Below are 17,408 nucleotides of genomic sequence, written 5' to 3'. Positions count from 1 at the left end.
AAACCCACAGTCTTCTATTGACTCAATTCAAAACACTGCATTCAAACCTTGTGCCACATTTCCCCCATACACTTCCTAAACAAATGCAGTATAAAAGACCCTTTTACTTGAAGGGGGTTCTGTGCTAAGGCTGGGAGCAAGCCCCAATAATCATACTGTCACAGATTATTGCAAACAGTAAAGCCTATGTGTGCACAACTGCTCATACATTGGCTTCCTCCCTGCAGATGTGTGCTTCAATGCATAGACATCCAAGGAAAGGAGCCACTTGTGTGGCCCTGCTTCTCAGTCATTATATGGACAATTAACACAGAGGATCATAGAACTGTTCAGTCAAACTCAGGAAGATTGAAATGACTTCAAGGTAATGACTTCAAGCTCTTCCTTCTACTAAGATTGGCTGACTACTGAATTCCTCATAGATTTCAACTGGCTTGCTTTTACCACCAATCAACTGGATGACAGTGAAAGCAATCCTCATTGCCAATTCACTTCAAAGGCTCCTGGTTGTGCATTTTGCAGCCTTGTCTCTACCTGTCCCTTCCCACTGAAGTGGTACTTATTTATCTACTTGCACTTTGACATGCTTTCAAACTGCTAGGTTGGCAGGAGCAGGGACCGAGCAATGGGAGCTCAAGGGGATTCGAACTGCCAACCTTCTGATTAGCAAGTCCTAGGCTTTGTGGTTATCCCACAGCACCACCTGCGTCCCGTGAACTGGGGGTAGAAAGGATAAAAGAGGATTTCCCCTCTCCCCGCCATAGACTTTGCTTGGGTGGGTTATCCAAAAAGATTTGTCCAATTGTAGAACAAAGTTTGTAAAATGAGAAGTGAGAGGTGGGGAACCACAGGCCTAAATCCCCAAATCAGTTCTTTGGCCTCTCTCTCTATTCCTTGAAATTTTGCTCAGGCCAAGTTCTTAACAGACCCTAAGCATTTATATTTTAGTTAATTTCATTATTGTGTTTGCATCTACCAATTTTTCAAAATCTCATTTCTCTGCATGGTAGGCATAAGGCCAAATGTAGCTCTCCACACTGGCCTTGCTTCACATTCTCCTTGAGTAGTTTCCCCCCTGGCTGGAATGTGTCCTTGAGTTCTGATCATGCTTCTTGCTTCCCTGGATGGAGGAAGGAGAGGAAAGTGCAAATATGTGTAGATTCCACCACCCACCTTTGTCTCTGGCCCCTCCCACCATTGGCATGTGGCCCTCAGAAGGTGGTCCAGAAGGGAATGTGGCTCTTGAACTGAGAAATGTCCCCTGCCCCAGTTTTAAGTGATTTCCCCATGGGCTGTAGTTTGTCCAAAGCAAAGGTAATTCTTGTCTAGTTACACATTATGCAAGTAATATCAGCTGGGGACTAGTCTAGTCTTTTGTTTTTTGGTTGTAATTAACTCTCTCCTTTGAAGGAATGCATCTAAGCAAGTGGTTTAATGTAGCAAATAATTCCCCCTTACACCATTGTACTGCATAACACCCCCCAAAAAAAAATTGTTATGCAAATCCAGTAAATAGAAGCTTGGTTGGTGTTCTTGTCAAAAACAAAACTCTTCTCGTTTAACTGGGGGCGTGATATGGCAAATTGCCGAGTCCTATGCCGTCTTCACAGATGCAATGGAAGATGATGAACACTCATCAGATATCATCAAGCACTCCACGCTTAGCTCCTACAGTCTGATTGCCAATAAGCAATGCATTTGCGTTACATTCATATCCATTGTCTCTATGGACTTGGGTGTTCAGCCCAAGGTGAACAAGGCAATTTATTATCAGAGAAGAAATACAATAAATATGCAAGGCAGGGGATCTGGTTTGAATCTGGGAAACCAATTTATTTCCAGTGGAGTGAAGAAAAATGTCTTTTTGGCACAGGTGTAGCCCCACATTCTTTTGCAAAGCTTTTTGCTATCCAACTCATCTCTCTTGAAGCTATGGCATAAATAAGTAGAACTGTCACTTTAGGTCTCTCAGAAAGACACTGTGCTCCACACAGTTTGAAAGCCTCCACTGAGCAGCAAGTGGGAGAGAGAAAATGAAGAACTTCCTTCGGAGACTGTATTGCCAAGTTTCTTCTCTTTTCCTGGGTGTGAAGCTGGATCTGTTTCTTATTTCATACTTCTCATTTTAGGAACTTCAGCACTCCACAGCATTAGTGGAACCACTGTCTAATTCAATCAAGAAAGTCACAAAGACCAAACACATACAGTAGTATATCTTATAAGTACAAGTGAACTCAGGTATGCATCTTCATCTTTTTACCATTAATCTGAAACAAGCCAATTTATCTAAGCTTTACAGGGATGGGGCAATTTATGCCCCTGGGCACAAAGTGGAGTTTTAGTTCTCTCTATCTGGCCCTCAGCACTCTATCCAGATCACACACCCTCCCTTGCCACACACGCCCTCCCTGGACCATATCTCACACTGGGTCTGCTTTGCAGCTTCCTTAGGTATTTTTGCCTGGGGAGGATATGTTCTTGAACTCAATACTTTTTTTTCTTGCCCAGAGGTTACTCAGTCTACTTCTATCCCTGACCCTGACTACTAGAGAAATGCCCAGAAGGAAATGTGAACCTTACGTAGAAGAAGTTTCTCTATCCCTGATCTAAGCAAATTACTTACCAGACGTCTGCCAATTTTCTGTAGATATAGCCATGCTCTTTCTGACAATTGAGATTACAGTGGTACCTCCGGCTAAGAACTTAATTCATTTGGGAGGTCTGTTCTTAATCCGAAACTGTTCTTAACCTGAGGTACCACTTTAGCTAATGGGGCCTCCCGCTGCCGCCATGCCACCGCCGCGTTGTTTCTGTTCTCATTCTGAAGCAAAGTTCTTAACCTGGGGTACTATTTCTGGGTTAGTGGAGTCTGTAACCTGAAGTGTCTTTAACCTGAAGCATCTGTAACCCAAGGTACCATTGTATGTGTTTGGAGTACTGTTCACATACTTGGTCAGGACACATGTTTCTTAACACCCATCTGAATTTATCCCTTAGTTTGTGGAGTAATCCCATCAGGAACAATGAACAAATGGGGAAATTTGGTCTGGTGGTGCTAAGGGAACCTCTTTCCTCTCCAACTTTTGGTTCTATTCCTACTGGATGACAAGCCACTGGCAATCTGGCAGAGCTTGCTCAGAAACTAGCAAATGATTATGGTGATGATGATAACGTTAATGAGAATGAGAATTAAAAGTCCCCTGCATACAATCAAGAAAGACCAGCCTCAGATTTATTACCTTAACATGAAAGAATCTTCCACCTAGTAGTTTTCAGCCTTGCATGTCAGTCAAGACTAGACTTGCTTTCCTATTGAGTCCTGCAGTCCACTGTTTTATCTCTCTAAGCTAAAGGTAAAGGAACCCCTGACCATTAGGTCCAGTCGTGGCCGACTCTGGGGTTGCGGCGCTTATCTCGCTTTATCCAAGGGAGCCGGTGTACAGCTTCCGGGTCATGTGGTCAAAATGACTAAGCCACTTCTGGCGAACCAGAGCAGTGCACAGAAATGCCATTTACCTTCCCACTGCAGCAGTACCTATTTATCTACTTGCACTTTGACGTGCTTTCGAACTGCTAGGTTGGCAGGAGCAGGGACCGAGCAACGGGAGCTCACCCCGTCGCAGGGATTCGAACCGCCGACCTTCTGATTGGCAAGCCCTAGGCTCTGTGGTTTAACCCACAGCACCACTCTAGTGCTCTTTAAAACTTGTCTCAATACTTGTAGATTTGCTGTTCAAGCCACACCTTTTTTTATGTGCTTGTGAGGAGCAAAACCCATCAGACTGTGATGGATGTAACATCAGTGCTCCACTCTCCGAGAGAAATTCTTCATTCAATTGTAATGGAATAAATTCAGAAATTCATACCTGCTGTCATCTAAAGAAACAAAAGTTGCTATTAGTGTAGCTGTAATTCATGTACTACCTTCTGGACAGCCGAATAATTTCATTCCTACACTCTTTTCTTATTTACTTTGAACACATCTTTTGTGTCAAAGGAAAGGAAAATTGAATTCAGCTTTGAAATTCATCGTTACTTGTAAACAACTGCTCCTCAAGTATATGCACAGTGGAAACAGTTTCTGTTTGTAAAAAAGTATAGCTAGTCATCTTTTGATTGTTGTTTTCAGTTCCATGAGATGTCAGGCTTTATATTGGATCTATGCTCACCAAGAAAATAAACAAACTTTTCCCGCTTGGAAGTAAATCAATCACTCTCTACCTGAATGTGGGTTTTGCTAAAAGACCAGCACTGATTTTGCAAAGGGAGCTAATTGTTCCTGAATCATGCAAATGTACAAGAGCTGTTGCAAGTCAAATAATCTGCCAATTCAAAAGGGCTGTGCAATTAGCCATTTTCAGCTTCAGGAGCAATACTATCATTATTACTATAATTCCTTCCAACCTATTTGATGATGCCTACGATTCAGGTCTACAGGCACAAATTTGCAGTTCTACCAGATGTTTTCTAATTTGTATGAAGATTTTCTCCACTAATAAGTATAGTTGTCTGCTATTAAATGCTTACACAAAATTAAAAAGGGATTTCTTCAGGAAGTAATTTTCAAACTGAGTTCCAGGTAACTTTGGCATTGCAGTCCAAGTCCCAGTGCTACCTTCCCTGGCCAGTGGATAAGGTGAGTTGTGATAGAACAAACTCAAGCAGATAGCAGTCTGGATTAAAACTTTATTGATTACAGGTGTACGTAACTTTGGCCCAGGCAAAGGGTGTATATCCATTCCAGCCTCCTGCTGGAGTTCTTAAACTGTTTCAGGTTATGGCCTCCTCAAGACACTGATCTACTGAGGTAGCCATCATAAGACCACCAGTGGAAACTCTATGGCCCATCTGGGGCACCCATGCTTTGCTTCTAGACAAAGACTTCCACTAAGACCCCTCTAATGGGGTACCCTGAATACGCCACTGGTTCAGTACAGGGTGACGTACTACTTCACCCAAAGCTTTCATCTTTAAGATGATTCACTGCCCAACCACCTACAACTGCAGCCAATCAGAGATACCCTTACCCAGCACTTAGTCCCAGAGGTGGATAAGTGAATGCCATCTGGTTATCAAATTTGATGTTAGGATGGGGAATGGCTTGCCCTTCAAGTTGCACAGTAACATGCTACAATGCCTTGTTGATCTTTCACAGGGAATAGTTTATGTGTGCTGGCTCATTTGCTTCTTGCCGCTGAAGAAGCTCTGATGAAAGGACTGTGAGGTCTGGATGCCGTGCACACAGACTTTCAGCATCGGTGACCACAGCCATGATGAGCTTGATATCCTTCATGGAAACCAAATCACTCTTGCCCAGCCAGAGAACCAAGAGCTTGGGGGTGGGGGCAGTTCACAAATAGTGAATTCATGCAGCAATGTAGGGAGAAGTGTTCCCTAACACATGCTGTGCTGCCCCATTTAAATAACTGTGGCTCTTGAATGAAGGTGCATGGTCCAGGATGTTGCTTCAGCATGCTGCTGTGCCCAGTACATGATACTGTGGCCCATGATTCAGATGTTATTGCTGGAAGTACCTGGAAGAGGATTATTATAAAGACACATTAAATGAGAGGGTATAGCCTTTGTATGCAATCAACCACCAGTGCCCAAAAGTATTGATGTGTTCTGCCTCTAAATCCCATTCAAATGCTGTAGTGGCAGCACCAATGTGGAAGGTGTGACCTGAGTAGTCTTTAGGGTTCCAACAACACTCCCTTATGGGAATACCAAAGAGATGCAGTGAATTGACGTGGAGATAAAAGTACACTGTTTTTGAGCACCAGTAGGGGGCCATAATAAAGGACAAAAGTGGTAAGGACATAACAGAAGCAGAAGACATCAAGAAGAGGTGGCAAGAATACACAGAGGAATTATACCAGAAAGATATGAATGGCTCGTACACCCTAGGTAGTGTGGTTGCTGACCTTGAGCCAGACATCCTGGAGAGTGAAGTCAAATGGGCCTTAGAAAGCACTGCAAATAACAAGGCCAGTGGAAGTGATGGTATTCCAGCTGAACTACTTAAAATTTTAAAAGATGATGCTGTTAAGGTGCTACACTCAATATGCCAGCAAGTTTGGAAAACTCAGCAGTGGCCAGAGGATTGGAGAAGATCAGTGTACATCCCAATCCCAAAGAAGGGCAGTGCCAAAGAATGCTCCAATTACCGCGCAATTGCACTCCTTTCACACGCTAGCAAGGTTATGCTTAAAATTCTACAAGGAAGGCTCAAGCAGTATGTGGACTGAGAACTCCCAGAAGGGCAAGCTGGATTTAGAAGAGGCAGAGGAACCAGACACCGAATTGCAAACATGCGCTGGATTATGGTGAAAGCTAGAGAGTTCCAGGAAAAAACATCTACTTTTGCTTCATTGACTATGCAAAAGCATTTGACTGTGTCGACCACAGCAAACTATGGCAAGTTCTCAAAGAAATGGGAGTGCCTGATCACCTCATCTGTCTCTTGAGAAATCTCTATGTGGGACAAGAAGCTACAGTTAGAACTGGATATGGAACAACTGATTGGTTCAAAATTGGGAAAGGAGTAGGACAAGGCTGTATATTGTCTCCCTGCTTATTTAACTTATATGCAGAATTCATCATGCGAAAGGCTGGGCTGGATGAATCCCAAGCCGGAATTAAGTTTGCCGGAAGAAATATCAACAACCTCAGATATGCAGATGACACAACCTTGATGGCAGAAAGTGAGGAGGAATTAAAGAACCTTTTAATGAGGGTGAAAGAGGAGAGCGCAAAATATGGTCTGAAGCTCAACATCAAAAAAACGAAGATCATGGCCACTGGGCCCATCACCTCCTGGCAAATAGAAGGGGAAGAAATGGGGGCAGTGAGAGATTTTACTTTCTTGGGCTCCATGATCACTGCAGATGGTGACAGCAGTCACGAAATTAAAAGACGCCTGCTCCTTGGGAGAAAGGCGATGGCAAACCTAGACAGCATCTTAAAAAGCAGAGACATCACCTTGCCAACAAAGGTCCATATAGTTAAAGCCATGGTTTTCCCAGTAGTGATGTATGGAAGTGAGAGCTGGACCATAAAGAAGGCTGATCGCTGAAGAATTGATGCTTTTCAATTATGGTGGTGGAGGAGACTCTTGAGAGTCCCATGGACTGCAAGAAGATCAAATGCATCCATTCTTAAGGAAATTAGCCCTGAGTGCTCACTGGAAGGACAGATCGTGAAGCTGAGGCTCCAATACTTTGGCCACCTCATGAGAAGAGAAGACTCCCTGGAAAAGACCCTGATGTTGGGAAAGATTGAGGGCACAAGGAGAAGGGGGCGACAGAGGACGAGATGGTTGGACAGTGTTCTCGAAGCTACAAACATGAGTCTGACCAAACTGCGGGAGACAGTGGAAGACAGAAGTGCCTGGCGTGCTCTGGTCCATGGGGTCACGAAGAGTCAGACACGACTAAACAACTAAACAACAACAACATACATTTTTGTATTTATTATTAAACTGAAGAATCACATCACAGAATTTGGAGAAGTGCATCTTTTAAAGTATGGCTGCATTTTGTAAAATGTGAAGTTGGAAATTGTGATTGCAGACCCTCCAAGTGTCCCTATTTTCCAGGGACGTCCTTGATTTAGAGAAGCCGCCCCGGTTTCTGATTTGATCCCATAATGTCCCACTTTTCCTTAAAGGTAAAGGGACCCCTGACAATTAAGTCCAGTCGCAAACAACTCTGGGGTTGCAGCGCTCATCTCGCTTTAAAGGCCAATGAAGCCAGCATTTGTCCGCTACCGCAGACAGTTTTTCCAGGTCATGTGGCCAGTATGACTAAGCCGCTTCTGGCAAAACCAGAGCAGTGCACAGAAACGCTGTTTACCTTCCTGCCGGAGCGGTACCTATTTATCTACTTGCACTGTGTGCTAGCACTTTTCCTTAAGATGTCCCTATTTTCTTGGAGAAATGTTGCAGGGTATGGAGTTATCTGACCCCTAAGCAGTCTGAAGGTGATCCTGTTTGGGAAGTTTTTTTTAAAATGTTTTTATATATGTTGGAAGCTGCCCAGAGTGGCTAGGGCAACCCAGTAAGATTTGTGGGGTATGAATAGTAAAATTATCATTATGGAATGAGACGACCCTATTTTTATTGGAGAAATGTTGGAGGGTATGTGATCATTGTGCATATTGTTTTTGAAACTGTCAATGATATAAGCTCACATTAAAATCCAAACCAAGTTGAATTTCCCATCTGGAATAGAAGCCTTAGAATCCTGTTCAAGCTTCATAGAAGGATGTGGAAAAGCATATATTTCCCTCTACTCCTCTGAGCCTCTTCCTGCTGTCATGCTAGAGGCCCAGGTCTGGACCAGTTTATCATACCCAGTCCTAAGCATTTTGGTGCTATATGGAAGCAGTAGTTCTGGACACCCTAATTCTACTTCCAGGATATCTACAATTAGGTCAGGGTTGGAAAACCTCAGGCTTGGGGGCCAAACTGTGACCTTCCAAGTCTCTCTATTCAGCCTTCAGAACCTACCATCCTCTTCAGGCCACACCTCCCCTACCCAGGCTACATCTCTCACCAGTACTGCTCTATACCTCTTTGAGCGTTTTGGCCTGAACTGCAGCAATGCCTCTTGTTTTTCCAGTTGGAGGATGAAGATATGCAAATGTGAAGGCATGCAGAAAACTTATTTTTGCATGGCAAGAAAGCAAACTACTGTACAAAACTAAGAGTCAGTCACATCTGTTGTTCCAGTTTTTGCCGCCTGCAGAAATAAATATGGCCCTCCAGCCATAACTGTCAACCTTCCCTTTTTTTGCGGGAAATTCCCTTATTCCAGCGCCATTTCCCGCTGCTTCCAACTGCTATCCCGGATTGTTAGATATCCCATAGACTGTCCCCGGGACAGGTGAGGCTGCTGATCCCTTATTTTCGAGGCTGCTGACCCCTTATTTTCAAATCTGAAAGTTGACAGCTAGAAAGGTTCCCCAGCCCTGTGTTAGGAGGCCTGAGCAAACCAGTTTCCTTTCCTCCTCCCCCCCTCTTTATTTTAATTCTCTTTCAATTTAATTCTCTTTTATTTTAATTTCCCTTTCAGTTTTTCCTATGTCACATAAACACACAGGTTCTTGTCAGCCTGCGGCTTTAAAAATATTTTACATTTTGCTTGCAAACATAATTTTGGCTCCCATAAGAATGTAGAAAACACTGCCTTATTTTGGGGTGGCACAGTTTCACTTGACCACCTGAGTTTGCTATTGGCAGGAACAATGTGTAGGGGGTGAGTTTTCTGCTAAATGCCAATTACTCACTCATGCTTCACACAGGAGTTGGTAACATAACAGGTTATTAAAAAGGGATATAAGCAGCTGTCTGGCAGGGCTCCTAACACAGGCTTATAATGGTTTCTTCTAGTTCAAGTGATCAGAAGAGAAGAAATGGAGTGTCAATGCTGGTCTTAATTTAAGGAGAAAGTGCAAAGCTCATTCGCTGTGCCAAAATTCAATACAGTGGTACCTCGGGTTACATAAGCTTCAGGTTACATACGCTTCAGGTTACAGACTCTGCTAACCCAAAAATAATACCTTGGGTTAAGAACTTTGCTTCAGGATGAGAACAGAAATTGTGCTCCGGTGGCGCAGCAGCAGCGGGAGGTCCCATTAGCTAAAGTAGTGCTTCAAGTTAAGTACAGTTTCAGGTTAAGAACGGACCTCCGGATCAATTAAGTACTTAACCCGAGGTACCACTGTATGTTTCCTGGGCAAGGAGGAAAAAAGGTCTATTACATTGACAACAAAGTTCCCTCTCAAAATGGCACCAGAATAGATCAAATCATGTAGACTAGGGTTGCCATATTTCAAAAAGTGAAAATCCACAAAGGTTTTTGAGCTTTTCTTTTGGGGCTGGGGGGGGGGGGAGTTGTTGAGCTTTAGAGAGTGGCTATGACAATTGTTTCAGGCCTCACACATATGGAAACAGCCACATCAACACACACAGATAATACCCTCCATATAATAACAAAATAGCCTGGCCCAAATCCAGTCAAATCCCATTGAAGTCAATTAGTTCTGACTAATTTATGCCCCATTAATTTCAGTGGGACTTTTGCATGTCTGCATTGAATTGGAGTACAGTGAGATGGGTGGAAAGAGGTTGGTTGATATGTACTGGCTCTTTGTTTGACTCTTGTTGTGCCTATCTACAACACAAATGGAGGTACCATATGGAATATGCAGCCCCCCCCCCTGTCGCATGAGGAGCATTGCATTAAATAGGCAGTGGGTTCTCATTGGCCAGTGATTCTTGTAACCACCTTGCCACCATACAGTAGGGAACTTGTATTGATATGTTAGTCCCTAATAGTGAGTCAGGCTATTGGTCTATCTAGCTCAGTATTGTCCACACAGCTCTACAAGTTTTCATACTGCCCTAACAGAGGATGCTAGAAGCAGAATATGGGAGTTTCTACATCCAAAGCAAATGCTCAATCTCTGAGCTATTGACCTTCCTCAATGTCTGTAATGACTCAGTATTTTGAGTTAATTAACTTCCAATATCCCCTTTATCCAGCCTTGGGATTGAACTAATTATAATTGTATTAGAACTAATGTCTTCCCTATAACTTAGAGGTAGGGAACAAGATCTACCCCATTCTGGCATGCACAACTCCATAAGCGATTTTGACAGGCAGGTGGGGTTGGAAGCAGCAGCAGGAATAGATCAGTTTGTGACTTAAGGGTTAGTTTTGTTAATGTTAAAGCCAACCAGCCAAGAGGAAGACTGGTGGAGATGTTGCTTAGCAACCAGTGGCATGAACCTCACATGGTCTGATTGTCTATGTAGGTTTGAGGGACTTTTCTTCTATGCATTAGTTGAATGCCATCCAGCTATACACTATACTGAGAAATTCTGTAGTGCAGCTGATCTCAGCAGCGCTGCTATAAGTGCTGAGCAGCTGATTTCTAAGTGACTACCCTATGTACCCTATGCAGGTGTAGGAGACCTTAGGCACTGCAGGTGTTGCTGCACTAAAACTCCCACCATCCCTAGCCACTGTCCATGTTTATTGGGGCTAATGGAAGTTATAGTTTAGCAACATCTGGATGGCCAAAGGTTACAGTCAAAATGTGGAGCCTGCTACCACAGTTATTTGATTGTTTGTTTTATTGACTGCTTACATGCCCAAATCATTTCTAATCATTTCAGAAACATAAAATCAAATATGTCCACAAATAATTAAGACACACAATAGAACATTTCCTTCAAAGCATTAAACATCCACAATTAAAATATCATTAATTCCTTTGGGTCTATTAAGAGCAAAACGTAGCTGAACACAATTCAGTGTCTAAAAGGTATTTTGGAATTACTAGACTTCCAGACATTCTATATTTGAAGAAAAGAAATAACTATTGGGCTGGATCCAGACTTTGTCATAATTTGAATAGGTACAGCAAAATCAATAGGCTTAATTCCCATTGATTTCACTAGGTCTACTTTGAGTATGATTAAATCTGGATTCAACCCCCCCTTTTAAAAAACAAACAAATATGTTGTTATGTGTTTAATTAACATACCTTGATCAGCTTTATAGATCTCAGATAGCATGTGTTTTTTGGCTGGTCAACTTTGAAAGGTAGTTTTAATGGAAAGCAAGGTGTGCCAGCAGAGTCGCTAAATTATATTTGGCAGGTGCTCCATTCCATCTAAAGAAGTTTGACTTCTTTAGGCAGCCTTATGCTGTCTGTTGTTGAAATTAAATACTAAATGTAAGCCAATACTTGTTTATTTTATGTGAGAGAGGGCAAAGTATTTCATGGCACAGTGACAATGTTTTCAGAGATCTTTGCCAGATCTCTGTATAAACGTAATTAAATGAACTAATTGGTTACCTGAAACTGTTCTTAGAAGAGCTGTACATGCCTGAACAAACAATTATTGTGGCTTTCCTTAAACAAGAATGATTCAGAAAAACAATACTAAGAGAGGGAGAGAGATGGGAAGATACCATCCAGTCTTTAGAAAGCCCAGCTGTACCACGTTCTTCCTTCAACTCATTAAATAGATGATAGATAGATATAGATAGATAGATAGATAGATAGATAGATAGATAGATATAGATATAGATAGATGATAGATAGATAGATAGATAGATGATAGATAGATGATAGATAGAGATAGATAGATGATAGATAGATAGATAGATAGATAGATAGATAGATGATAGATAGATAGATAGATAGATAGATAGATAGATAGATGATAGAAAGATAGATGATAGATAGATAGATAGATAGATAGATAGATAGATAGATGATAGATAGATAGATAGATAGATAGATAGATAGATAGATAGATAGATAGATGATAGATAGATAGATAGATGATAGATAGATGATAGATAGATAGATAGATATAGATAGATAGATGATAGATAGATAGATATAGATAGATGATAGATGATAGATAGATGATAGATAGAGATAGATAGATAGATAGATAGATAGATAGATAGATAGATAGATGATAGATAGATAGATAGATGATAGATGATAGATAGATATAGATAGATATAGATAGATAGATAGATGATAGATAGATAGAGATAGATAGATATAGATAGATAGATAGATGATAGATAGATAGATAGATAGATAGATATAGATTGATTGATTGATTGATAGATAGATGATAGATAGATAGATAGATAGATTGATTGATAGATAGATGATAGATAGATAGATAGATAGATAGATAGATGATAGATAGATAGATAGATAGATAGATAGATAGATAGATAGATGATAGATAGATAGATGATAGATAGATAGATAGATAGATAGATAGATAGATAGATAGATAGATAGATAGATAGATATAGATAGATAGATGATAGATAGATAGATAGATGATAGATGATAGATAGATGATAGATAGATAGATAGATAGATAGATAGATAGATAGATAGATAGATAGATAGATAGATAGATGATAGATAGATGATAGATAGATGATTGATAGATAGATAGATATAGATAGATAGATGATAGATAGATATGATATGATATGATATGATATGATATGATATGATATGATATATGATATTATTAAGAATTTTCATAATACATCACAATAAAAAATGAACCAATCTAAACAAAAATAAAAACAAAAAGGAAAGGAAAGGAATAATGCAAAGTCCTCTATCACAGGTAGATATTAACTCTTGTCCCACACAAAAATATGTGAACCCTTCCAGCTTTCACCTGGGAAATTGCTTTTCTTCTCCCAGCATCTCACCCTGGGAGATCTTCCCTTCCCTGCCTCTCACACAGAGTCCTTCACCAACAACGATACCTAGCATTCTCTGGGAATTTGGTTCTGTGAGAGGAATGGGGGTCGCTTAACAGTGTTCAGCATATTTAACAAAGCATAGTTCCCATGATTCTTTGGGGAGCCCATTACCATTAAAGTGGTATGATAATGCTTTAAACATATGGTGTGGATGTGGCCTGTGATTCCATTTGGCCCTTTGTGTACAGATTTTCACTGCCAAGATCAGACTCATCATTTGGCTCACCTTCTGTTTGATGGGCTTTTCATTTCACAGTTATAATTTGTTTTTGTTGTGGGCATTTTCCTTTTATTAATATGTTATTAGTATTTTAATGCATTTTTGTCTCACTTTTATTTAATCGTAAGCTTGCCCAAGCACCACGTAAGAGGAAAGGTGGATTCTTGCTTCTTAAAAGAACACTCTACTAAATAAATAATCAATAAATGATGTTCGCATCCTTCATTTTCTATCACGTAAACCAAGTTTCCCAAGATGGGTGAAGTTAGAAGCCAGGATTTTACTTTATTTTCACATCCCTTACCATGAAAGTGGTCTTCAAAATTCTCATTTTGGAGGGGAAACCACTATCAAAGGACAGCAGAGATGGCATTTCTGTTTGCACTTTTTATGTTTGTGACTCACAGGGGACAGCCTACGAGTGCCTGATTTTAGTGTCTACATTCTGAGCATTAGTCAACATGGTACACTTTGTTTTATAAGGCAGTAAAAGCTCTCAATTTTAAGATGTCTGCTGTACTTTGTCCATCGACTCTACTGATTTTCACTCCTGAGATTTTTATTGTTCCAGCTGGCATTTTAATTGCAGACAATTGCAGTGTCAATTTTACAAAGACTTGCTAGAGAGAGAGAGAGAAAGTTAACCGACTGTAATTGATGAACAGCCTTCCCTCACACATGTATTTTAGGCTTAGTCGGCTGCTGTTTTACTCAGAAGGGAAGTGAATGCTAGCCTTGACCTTGGTTTCATAACTTGGACCAACTGTTCCTGTCCTCATGTCCCAGAGCATACACACTTGATAGAAAGCCAGCTGGGGCAAGATGAATAAAGGGGATCATGACAAGTCTCATAGGATGGAATCACTAGACCCTTGTCTGGTTTTAAACCTAACAAAAAATAATTCCATACTGGGACTTAGAATTTTCTAGCAGATGGTTTAAGCTGGGGATAAAGATGGCAGCAATCCATTATCTTTTGTATCCAAGCACATGGTGCTCAAGAGTATTATTGTTTCTAAACAAGAAAATACCATTTGGTTACCATCACTGATCACTGCTGATAAATCTATTGTTCATGGCTGTATCTCTAACTCCTGTTAAAACCAAAGGTTCATTTTCAAATGTGATGCCAGATGTGTATGGAAATAAAATTCACCAGTAGCCTATGTACTGGACTACAACTCCCATCATACCTGAACACTGGTCATTCTGGCTGGGAATTATAGTTGCAAGCCAGCAATATTTGGAGGGCACCATATTAGCTACCCTTGTTTTAGGCCAAATGAGGGGAAATTGTGGATGTCTCCAGATGTTGAGAAACTACAACTCTCATTTCCCCAAACTATTGGCTACATGATCACATGTTCCTTAGATGGCCTTCAGTTTGAAAGCAACTGTGGTTACCATTCAGCTAGCTTTCATATTGAAATCAAACCTTACTTTGAAGAAGATTTTGGTGTTCCTTCACAGGTAAACCATTTGAGGACTTCTGGTGGAATTTTCTGAAGAATAACAACATTTAGTATGGCTTTGCACCTTCTTAAATCTTTGGTTTGGCACCTAGAAACTAGTGTATGTGTGGTAATGTTCTGAGCAGGAAGCCTACTGTTGTTGGGGTAGCACACATGGTATCACACTGGAATGTGGTGTAAGAACAGAAGGATTAGCATCATTCACTTTTGAGCCAGTGCTTAACTCTGGCATCTTTCTCAATTCAGTGCAACAGGTCTGAACCATCATTCGATTCACTTCACACTGAAAGGCAAGCCTATCTAATTTGCATTTCCCAAAACAATACACAACCTAAAACACAACCATCCTTCAAAATTCACAATGTTAGGCGCTGACTTAAAACTCTGCTATTGGGATTGGCCTGCACAGGATTGGTTAGTAGCACAGCCGATTCCAGTTGGCTTGCCCTTACCTCCAATCAGCTGATTGGGGGTGACAGAGAATCTTCCTTGCCAATGCACAATCAGAAGTGGATGTTAAGCCTTCTGACTGCACACTGGCAACTGAGTATCCACCTGCCCCTCACCTGATTTCACATGTGACTTCAGATGAGCAAAATGATTTGGTGGGGGAAAAAGCCACATGAGCCAAATTGCAACCCCTGCTGGGCCAAATTAGACCCCTGGACCAGGGGTTTAAAGAAAAGTGTCTAGCTGAATGAAGGCAGAAGCTTTCAGCACCCTTCATTTTAAATATGACACACTCAGTCTATTGTTGAACCAGCTGTAAAATTGGGTCCACAACACAAAAGCAAAAAGCCACAGATGTAAGTCGCTTCAGCCAGGCAGCTTCAGAAGGCATCTTAAAGATTGCCAAGTGTGGGGTGAAGGGAGGAGGAAAGCGAGAACCTGCCACCTTCTATTAATTTTCGTTGCAATTCCATCTGTGCATGAAGTAGCCTAATGATCCAAGCAATTGCAGTCACTTGTCAAGGATCTTTTCACTTATTTTCCCGCAAACAAACTTGCTGATGATATTAGTGGGCAGCTGCCAGAATTCATCACGGCACTTAACGCATCCTTGGCAAGAGCTGACAGATGTGAAGACGCCGGGATATTCCACAGTTGGCACACATGACAGCCCAGAGCACAATTCACTTTTCAAAAGTCTATTTAAGGCAGAAGTGCAAAAAGAGAGGAAGAGATTGTACTAATCTTCAGAAGGAAGTCTATTGCCTAGGCTTGGGGAGAAACAGAGGGTGTAGTTTAGCATTCTGGCACATGATTTGCAGTAAGTCTGTAAAAATCTGAGGTCACTTTCCAATTCCATCAGAAGAAAGACCTCAGGAAGCAGAGGTGGAAATACCCATGCCACTTGATGTCTTGTATATGACAGTAGCAATGTATTATTATGTTAGAGGTTTTATTACAATCAAGCTGTATATAAATTTTGTGAAATAAATAAAACAAAATAAGGTTTTTAATTACAGCCATACCTCGGGTTAAATACGCTTCGAGTTGAGTGCGTTCGAGTTGCGCTCCTCGGCAACCCGGAAGTAACGGAGCACGTCACTTCCGGGTTTCACCGCATGCGCAGACACACAAAATGACGTCACGCACATGCGTAGAAATAGCAAAGAGTGACGCGCATGTGCGCAGACATGTCATTGCTAGTTGCGTGTTGAGTTCCACAGTGCCGCCCCCCCAAATAATTACACACTTCACACATCAATTTTTGTTTAAGGTTTTTGGCATAATTTTGGCCACAACTTTATTCAAAATACAAAAAAATGTGAGTGGTTGCTTAGGCATTGGTTATGACTATCTGTCCTGGCCCTCAAGGACAGAGCTGGTCCTTCCGGACTCCACCGGAAGCCAGCGTGGGAAACAAGTATTGGTTGAGAAGTGAGGCCGGGAAACAGACCCTCGCTTCTCACCCTCATGTTCCAGCGGGGCTTGCACGGCCCAAGTCCGGCTCCACGGACAAGGACGAAAAGAATGGCAAGCCCCTGGATTCCTTTAACGGAATTCCCTTTCCGTATCATTTGGAGGGATAGGCACTTACCCCTCCAAGCACCAATTAACCAATGCCTAACTGCCAACCTTACAAGTTGTGACGATTTGCTACGCAGTAGGCAAAAACCAAATGGCACCGGCCAATCAGCCAGATGGCAAAATTCCTACCAGGCCCCCGCTCCAAGGCGAACGACCCCATGACAGGCATAGCAAGGTCAAGTGATCAAACTTAGATAAAACCCCCCTATTAAAGGGAGGGAGGGCGGGTGATCCGATGCAAAACGGCCAAGAAGGACATCCCCACGTCCGGCCCATCTATTTATAGCTTCTGACTCCTCCTCCGAATTGGTAACAATCAAAATTCCCCAGCAACCCAATTAACCCTTAAGGCTA

At 41.6% G+C, this 17,408-nt stretch overlaps 1 long non-coding RNA gene across 1 annotated transcript in view; it reads right to left on the bottom strand.

Moving 5' to 3' along the window:
- The window catches only part of LOC310837038, a 293,685-nt gene that overhangs the window by 34,494 nt on the left and 241,783 nt on the right, over positions 1–17,408 (bottom strand). The gene's annotated exons all lie outside the window — the stretch shown is intronic.

The sequence above is a fragment of the Podarcis gaigeae genome, assembly GCF_964106915.1.
Source record: "Podarcis gaigeae genome assembly, chromosome: Z".
In the NCBI taxonomy this organism is placed as follows: Eukaryota; Metazoa; Chordata; class Lepidosauria; order Squamata; family Lacertidae; genus Podarcis; species Podarcis gaigeae.
This window is presented reverse-complemented; position numbering and strand designations above follow the sequence as displayed.